The sequence below is a fragment of the Protopterus annectens genome, chromosome 9.part0 (assembly GCF_019279795.1).
Source record: "Protopterus annectens isolate FY-2018-M chromosome 9.part0, PAN1.0, whole genome shotgun sequence".
NCBI classification, from domain to species: domain Eukaryota; kingdom Metazoa; phylum Chordata; order Ceratodontiformes; family Protopteridae; genus Protopterus; species Protopterus annectens.
The window spans coordinates 1,474,298,410-1,474,304,993 of record NC_056743.1 but is presented as its reverse complement, the minus strand read 5'-3'; the positions used below and the strand labels follow the sequence as shown (position 1 = coordinate 1,474,304,993).

At 36.8% G+C, this 6,584-nt stretch overlaps 1 protein-coding gene across 1 annotated transcript in view; it reads left to right on the top strand.

Moving 5' to 3' along the window:
• The first annotated feature begins 426 nt into the window (after nucleotides 1-426).
• Nucleotides 427-6,584, top strand: part of TMEM205 (transmembrane protein 205) — a 395,701-nt gene continuing 389,543 nt past the window's right edge. Inside the window, exon 1 of the mRNA XM_044084414.1 lies at nucleotides 427-900. The gene's annotated coding sequence lies outside the window, so the exon portion shown is untranslated. The remainder of the gene's footprint in view (nucleotides 901-6,584) is intronic.

Sequence of the window (6,584 nt, the reverse complement as noted above, 5' to 3'; positions counted from 1 at the left end):
TAGGAATATAGATCACACACCGGTAATACCGATATCTATCTTAGCAGTAGGATTTCCTCTTATTGCAGGTCAGCCTTGAAATGCACATTTACAAAACACACAAAAAAATACAAATGTCTCAGCATTTTATGAGTAATTTCTCTTTTCTAAATATTACAGACATTTGTCAGACTACATCTCATACAAGTAAAAATACACAGAAAAACAGGAAATTAAACCTTTACAAAAGAGAGCATTCACATTTCAATAACAAAGTGAAACAAATCTTTTGTTTTAAGGGGGTACTTTGTCCTACAGAATCTAATAGTTAAAAAAACTCAACTTTGAACATATGAAGAGATAACAATATAACGTGTACATTATTACAGAAGCAAGCAACTACACTAAAGATATTATTAAATAATTTTATATAGCTATGACTTCGCCAGTAAAGGAACAAACTACATAGGAAACACTCGGAATGTGTGTTTCCATGGCTATTTACAAAATCCTTTCACAAAGAAACGCGTTCTTCTGTTACTGCTGGTACACATGCTTCAAGTTTGTGAATGAGCAGAAAACTACAAACAACTTTTTACAGTGAATGAATAATTGAGAAATACAAAATTTTTGGAAAGGGGACCTAAATATATGCACTCTCTCGGAAGTGGTTTATATTTAGTCCCTCTTTGTAGCCATCCCCCATCTATTGTGAAGCTAGAGCATGCTCAGAACAGTACTGAGAGAAAAAAAAAAAACATAGTTCTGTAAAGAATATTGTCATGTGACCTCCCAGCCGCTGAGCAGCAACTTGTAAACGCTTCTTTTAAAAGAGAAACTAGACTGGTCTGTCAAGTTACGTTAGGTCTAAAGTCACAATCGACAGAAAACGCGCATCTATAACCAAAGTAAGAGATAGAGGTAAGAACTTTTTATTTTTATGCATGTGACATATTCTTAAAGCTTTCTTTCTCAGTAAATATTCTGTTCTACAACCCACAAGATGTTCTGTGTACGATTTTGCTCATTAATTTCAAGATGATTTAATTCACAGATAAAAACTTTAGTATGTAAAGAATTAAGTGTTGTTGAAGTTTCTTAATTTTATGCACATGTTGTTTAAAGCGTCAAAAGAAAGTGAATATTTGTATTTTTATGTTTACTATAAAAGAGCAGTACCATGAGAAACTGTGCCATTCAGATTTTATAATTAGATGTCAACATATCCCACCTTATCACGAAAGGATTCACATCCAGATCAGGGGAGGTAACATCCCTCATCAGACCCATCATAGAATACAATGCCCCTTTTGGGATGTACCTTACCTGCCACCTGCAGCAGCTGGAAAGACCCCAAAAGTACCTCACAAAGAGGATCAAGGGTCATATGCTGCCAGGTTAAAGAAACTCCAACTTTACTCAGTCGCATACTGCCTACTTCGAGGCGACCTATGCCTGACATACAAAGCTATGTCTAACCCAGAATTAATGGACATGCTTAACCTCAGAAAATCCAAATCCCTTAGAACCACACGCTCGAGGGATTTGAACCTCAGCACAGAGCTAAATAGAACGTGCTGGAGGGACAGATTCATAACACAGAGGCTCCCTTCACTTTGGAATAGAATACCGATCCATGTTAGGCAGAGCACCTCACTGACTGTCTTCAAGAGGAATATTGATGAGTGGATGGGAGATCGTAGATTCACCCCGGGGATTACTTCTGTGTCTCTGCTAGACAGAGGCTGAGTAAACTAACCTTAAAAAGGGCATAGCAAACTCAATTATAAGTAAGGGTGGCGAAGCCAAACACACTCGGGCTAGGCTTGTAAATGACCCAGGGCAGATAGCCTAGTATGAACCTATAAAGTGATATTTTATGGGAAAGCTGCATTTACATTTTTTCTGTTACTCTTTGTTTTAAGTAGAAGTGTGGCGGGGAGCTTTCAGTTGTGAAACATCTAGCCACAGTGCCACTACAAACGATGAACTGTGGCTTCTCTCCCTTATTGCTGTTCATATTTTTGAATGCCATATTTCTACTATGGGTGGCATAGTGGTACATCAGTTCGTGTCACTGTCTTACATCTCTTAATTCTCCGATTTGATTCCTAATTGGTGTACCTTTTATAATGGAATCTGCATATCCTTATTATGCACATGTGGGTTTCCTTCAGGTGCTCCAGTTTCTTCCACCATCCCAAAGACATGGTTAGGTGAGTAATGGAATCTGCATATCCTTATTATGCACATGTGGGTTTCCTTCAGGTGCTCCAGTTTCTTCCACCATCCCAAAGACATGGTTAGGTGAGTAATGGAATCTGCATATCCTTATTATGCACATGTGGGTTTCCTTCAGGTGCTCCAGTTTCTTCCACCATTCCAAAGACATGTGGTTAGGTGAGCTAGTGAGCTGTTAAATTGCCTGCAAGTATGAATGCCGGTGAGAATGAATCAGTGTGTGACTTTGGCTTGACGGCTCATTCAGGATTTCTTTATCTGCCTTGTATCCTTTGCCTGCCAGATAACATTTGGCTGCCCATAACTCTGAACTGGTAAACTGGGTATCCAAGATTGAATGAAAAGACTGTTATTGGCAGAATTTTTGAGAAGACTTTGTCACCCTACTTTTATTTCTTTCACAGTTTTCCTCATGTTGTAGCATCAGCAGGTAAAGGTAATGCTTTAGTGTCTTATTATGGCATATTAAGCTATGGTATGGATTTCTGCAAGAAATCTGCCAGTAAAAGAGAATGAAAACAATTCTGTTTTCATTTTTTTTAACTCTAAAGTGAACATTTATGTATTTCATTGTTTGTGTTTGATTACCAGATTAGTGAAACTAGTCCATGCCAGACCCATTTTTAGTGTAGGCACAGGAAAAAAGCTCCACAAAATTACACATTCTAACATTAAAAGGAAAGATGTAGACAAAGGAGAAAAATATAATACAATACAAAATGACATATTTAATGACTTGACATAGGAGAAATAACAGTTACAAAGCAGTGTTTTCAGGAGAAAGGAGAAGCAACCGTTATAAAGCAATGTGAGATACTTGGTGTGTAAAGCAAAGGAGGGATATGTAGGGGTGTATTAATGAGAGTGGAAAAGATTATAATTGAGAAGAGACTGGAGAGCAAGAAACCAGTATTAAATGGAAAATTGATGGAGCGGTTTACTGACAAGATTTAGTGTAAGAGGAAAGGTAACAGTTTATTTAACATTTGTTAACCAGGAAAGTCTGACTTGGAACAAAGCCAATTTTCAGCGGAGGCCCGGGGAGAAATCCTCCAGATGCATGTTAAGAAACCGGAGCACCCGGAGGAAACCCACACAAATGTAGGGAGGACATGCAGACTCTGCACAGAAGGCACCCCAGCCAAGAATCAAACCGGAGAACCTCTTGCCGTGAGGTGACAATGCTACCGCTGCGCCACTGCGCCGTCCTTAAGTTTAGAGTTGGAAGAGAGTAAGACAGCACAATTAGACGGAAAGAGTGGAGTTAAAGGACAGCACAATTAGACGGAAAGAGTGGAGTTAAAGGAAAAAAGTGTGTATGTAATATGCAAATATTTATAGTAGAAAAAACACGAGACATAATGGTGAGTTGGAACAAGCAATGCTAGGAATTAAATAGGTAGTCCTTTAGTTTGATTTTGAAGCAGATGGGGGGAGGATATTGGCCTGCCTTTAGTAGAGAGGGAGTTCCACAGTTAGATACATAGGTGGAATATAGGGAATCACACTTGTACAATTTTTTTGACCTGGTAGATTTGTATCTGATGAGCGAAGGGGCCTTCTGGGAGCATACAGCTGTAGGACTCACATGAGGGAGGGGCATTTGTCAGGAAATAAAAATATTTTATGTGACATTTTCTAGCTGATTTTTTGTTTTTTTTCAAACTTGACATGACTCCATTGCAAGCACATCAAAGTAACACTTGACACTGGGGTTGCAAGCACATCAAAGTAACACTTGACACTGGGTAACTGCAGTCTACATCAATCAAACATATATTTAACCACTGTTATGTTTTTTAGCTTTTAAGTCTTTAAAACATATTGCCAAGGTGCTAGGTGGTTTGTATGAAACATTTACATTAAATGTAGTAACACTCCTTTTGATGTACAGTATTTTAAAGTCTGCAGCAGTTGTGGGAGCATTTGGCAAAATGAGTAAGGTTTACAGCTGTGTTTACAATAAGTAGCAGTAATACTCAGTTTATGCATCAGTGGCAGACATACCTCTCAACTGCACAGACTTTTGCAGAATGACCAGATTTGTGCCCCATTACCACAAAATTGTGTTTTGTTTTCTGGTAAATCACTGATAAATCATTGAGGGTTAAAGTCAGAAAATGATAGACATTTGAGTTTCAGACTTCATATCATTCAGAAAGTTCATGCTAATGCAAAACATGTTATTCGATCAGTTTTCTAAGTTTGTAAGAGCAATATTTAAAAGGTTTCTCTATTTTCGGCCTTTGTCCCAGCGTTATTGATGGCTTTGTACAGATTTCTTGCTCTAAGAGGTTGAGAAGTATGGTAACACACGGTAATGTTAATGTAGAATGTTAGATGCTGCCAGTACATTTGTGTAGTTCTCAAAATGATACAGCAATGGTATACTTTAATAGCTGTTGTTGCAGTAACATTTTGACATATTCTGGTGGCTGTTTTTGTTAATTCCAGTTGTAATGGGGAAGTTGGCTGTAATATTTCTTACAAACAGAACTAATTAATCAGTCTGTCTTCAGTGGCAGTAGAGTAATAGGAACCTTTAATTACGGAGAGCACTAGACCTTACATAATTATGCCAGTTGGGACTCTGAGCTTGCAATTATGCAAGGTCCAGTGTTCTAAGTAATTGCACTTATGGCAGCTTAGACAATAATTACAGTATTTACAAAGTCTAGTTGCATATTTAGTTATATACTGGTGTTGAATGCAATAGAAAGATTTAATGGAGTTACTTTAGTAAGCAGAACTGTTGAATTATTTAGTTTGTGTATTATCTTGGTCTCTTGGCTTAGCAGGCTTGGGTGTGTTTTGGTGTTATTGGTTTCATTTGGCACCTGTGGAGTTCCTTGTTTTTATTTATTTATTTATTTATTTATTTGCAGAATGTCCAGATCAGCCTCTTCTCTGTTTACTAGCCCAAAAGGAATATTGACAAACTACTTTACAAACACCCTGTCTCACTAAATTGGAACAAACTCCCTCTCCATATTAGATCCAACCTTTCCTTTCCCTACTTTAAAAATGAGCTTAAATCCCACCTACTAAACTTGAAATGATGCCGTTGCCTTGACCACACATAGTCTAAATCTGTCCTACTGTATAACCTATTGCATCTCCTAACTTTCTTTCTCTGTTATTAACTTTTGATTAAAATAACCTCCTAAACCCTCAACTCTACTACTATAACCCCCTACTTTCTTTCCCCTCTCCCATTCTCCACACTGTTTATCTTGTGCCCCCCACTTCCTATCAATATCTATACATTGTCCTTTTAAACAACGATTAGCTTTTTGTTTTTATTTTCATATGTAGTAAATTTTTAGACCACTGCTATCAGTGCAACCCTTAACGTTCATAATTTTTCTTTTGTTTTTCTCCTTATAATTGATTTCGTATTTGCATTGTTATTTTTAATATTTTTTTTTTGCCCTGTATGTTTAGCTTTGCTTATGTTTGCTGGGGCTGTTTCCCCTTGGGTCTCCACTGAAAATGGGTTGCTTACTATCTATGCAATGCAAATAGTTAGTAACTTATTTTTTTACAATTGTTTTGTATTGTGATTGTTATTTAATATTTGTATATTGTCACTTTATGTTTACTTATGTTTGCCGGGGCTTTTCCCATCGGGTCTCCACTGAAAATGGGTTTGTTTGCAAACTCAGTTGGACCAACCCGGTTAACAAATGTGAAATAAATAAATGCATTTGTTTATGTTTGTTACTTATCTTTAAAGAAATAGCAGGTATTAGTTTTTACCAGGTGCAGTCTTAGTTTGGTATTATAACCATTTCTTGGTTTCTGCTGTCTCTTAGAGGCTGGTCCAGGTAACTTGGGTACAATTGCCTTTTTGTCAAGTCTTACTATTGATGAAGTTTCTGAGAATGTAAATGACTGTGTTCTCTTATTTTAATTTGAGATTTAAGGATAAGTAGTATTGAAGAGTTGGAAGAGTGCCCAACTGCATTTTTGTTCTGCTTTTTAGTGGGAGCCAGTTGAACCTTTTTAGATGTCACAGTGGTGGGTCTGTGCATCTTCTAAGAAGGTTAGGTGACAGATTTTCATTTTTTTTTTTTTTTTTTTTTTTTTAAACCTTTTCATTAAACTCAGTTTTAACAGTGATATAGTTAACATACATTAATAGCAGAGAGAGAAAGCAAGCCATTCCTGCAGTAATACATATGATTTCTTTTTCATAATTATCATTTACTTCCTGCCTTCCCTTAAGCACCACTCCCCTTGAAGATTATTCTGCATGAATTGTTCCCACAAATTCCATTTATTTATATATAACACACTCTCCCTTATTTAAAGATCCCACCTTCATTTATTTTATCATCTTTGTAGTATTCAATACTTCAGTT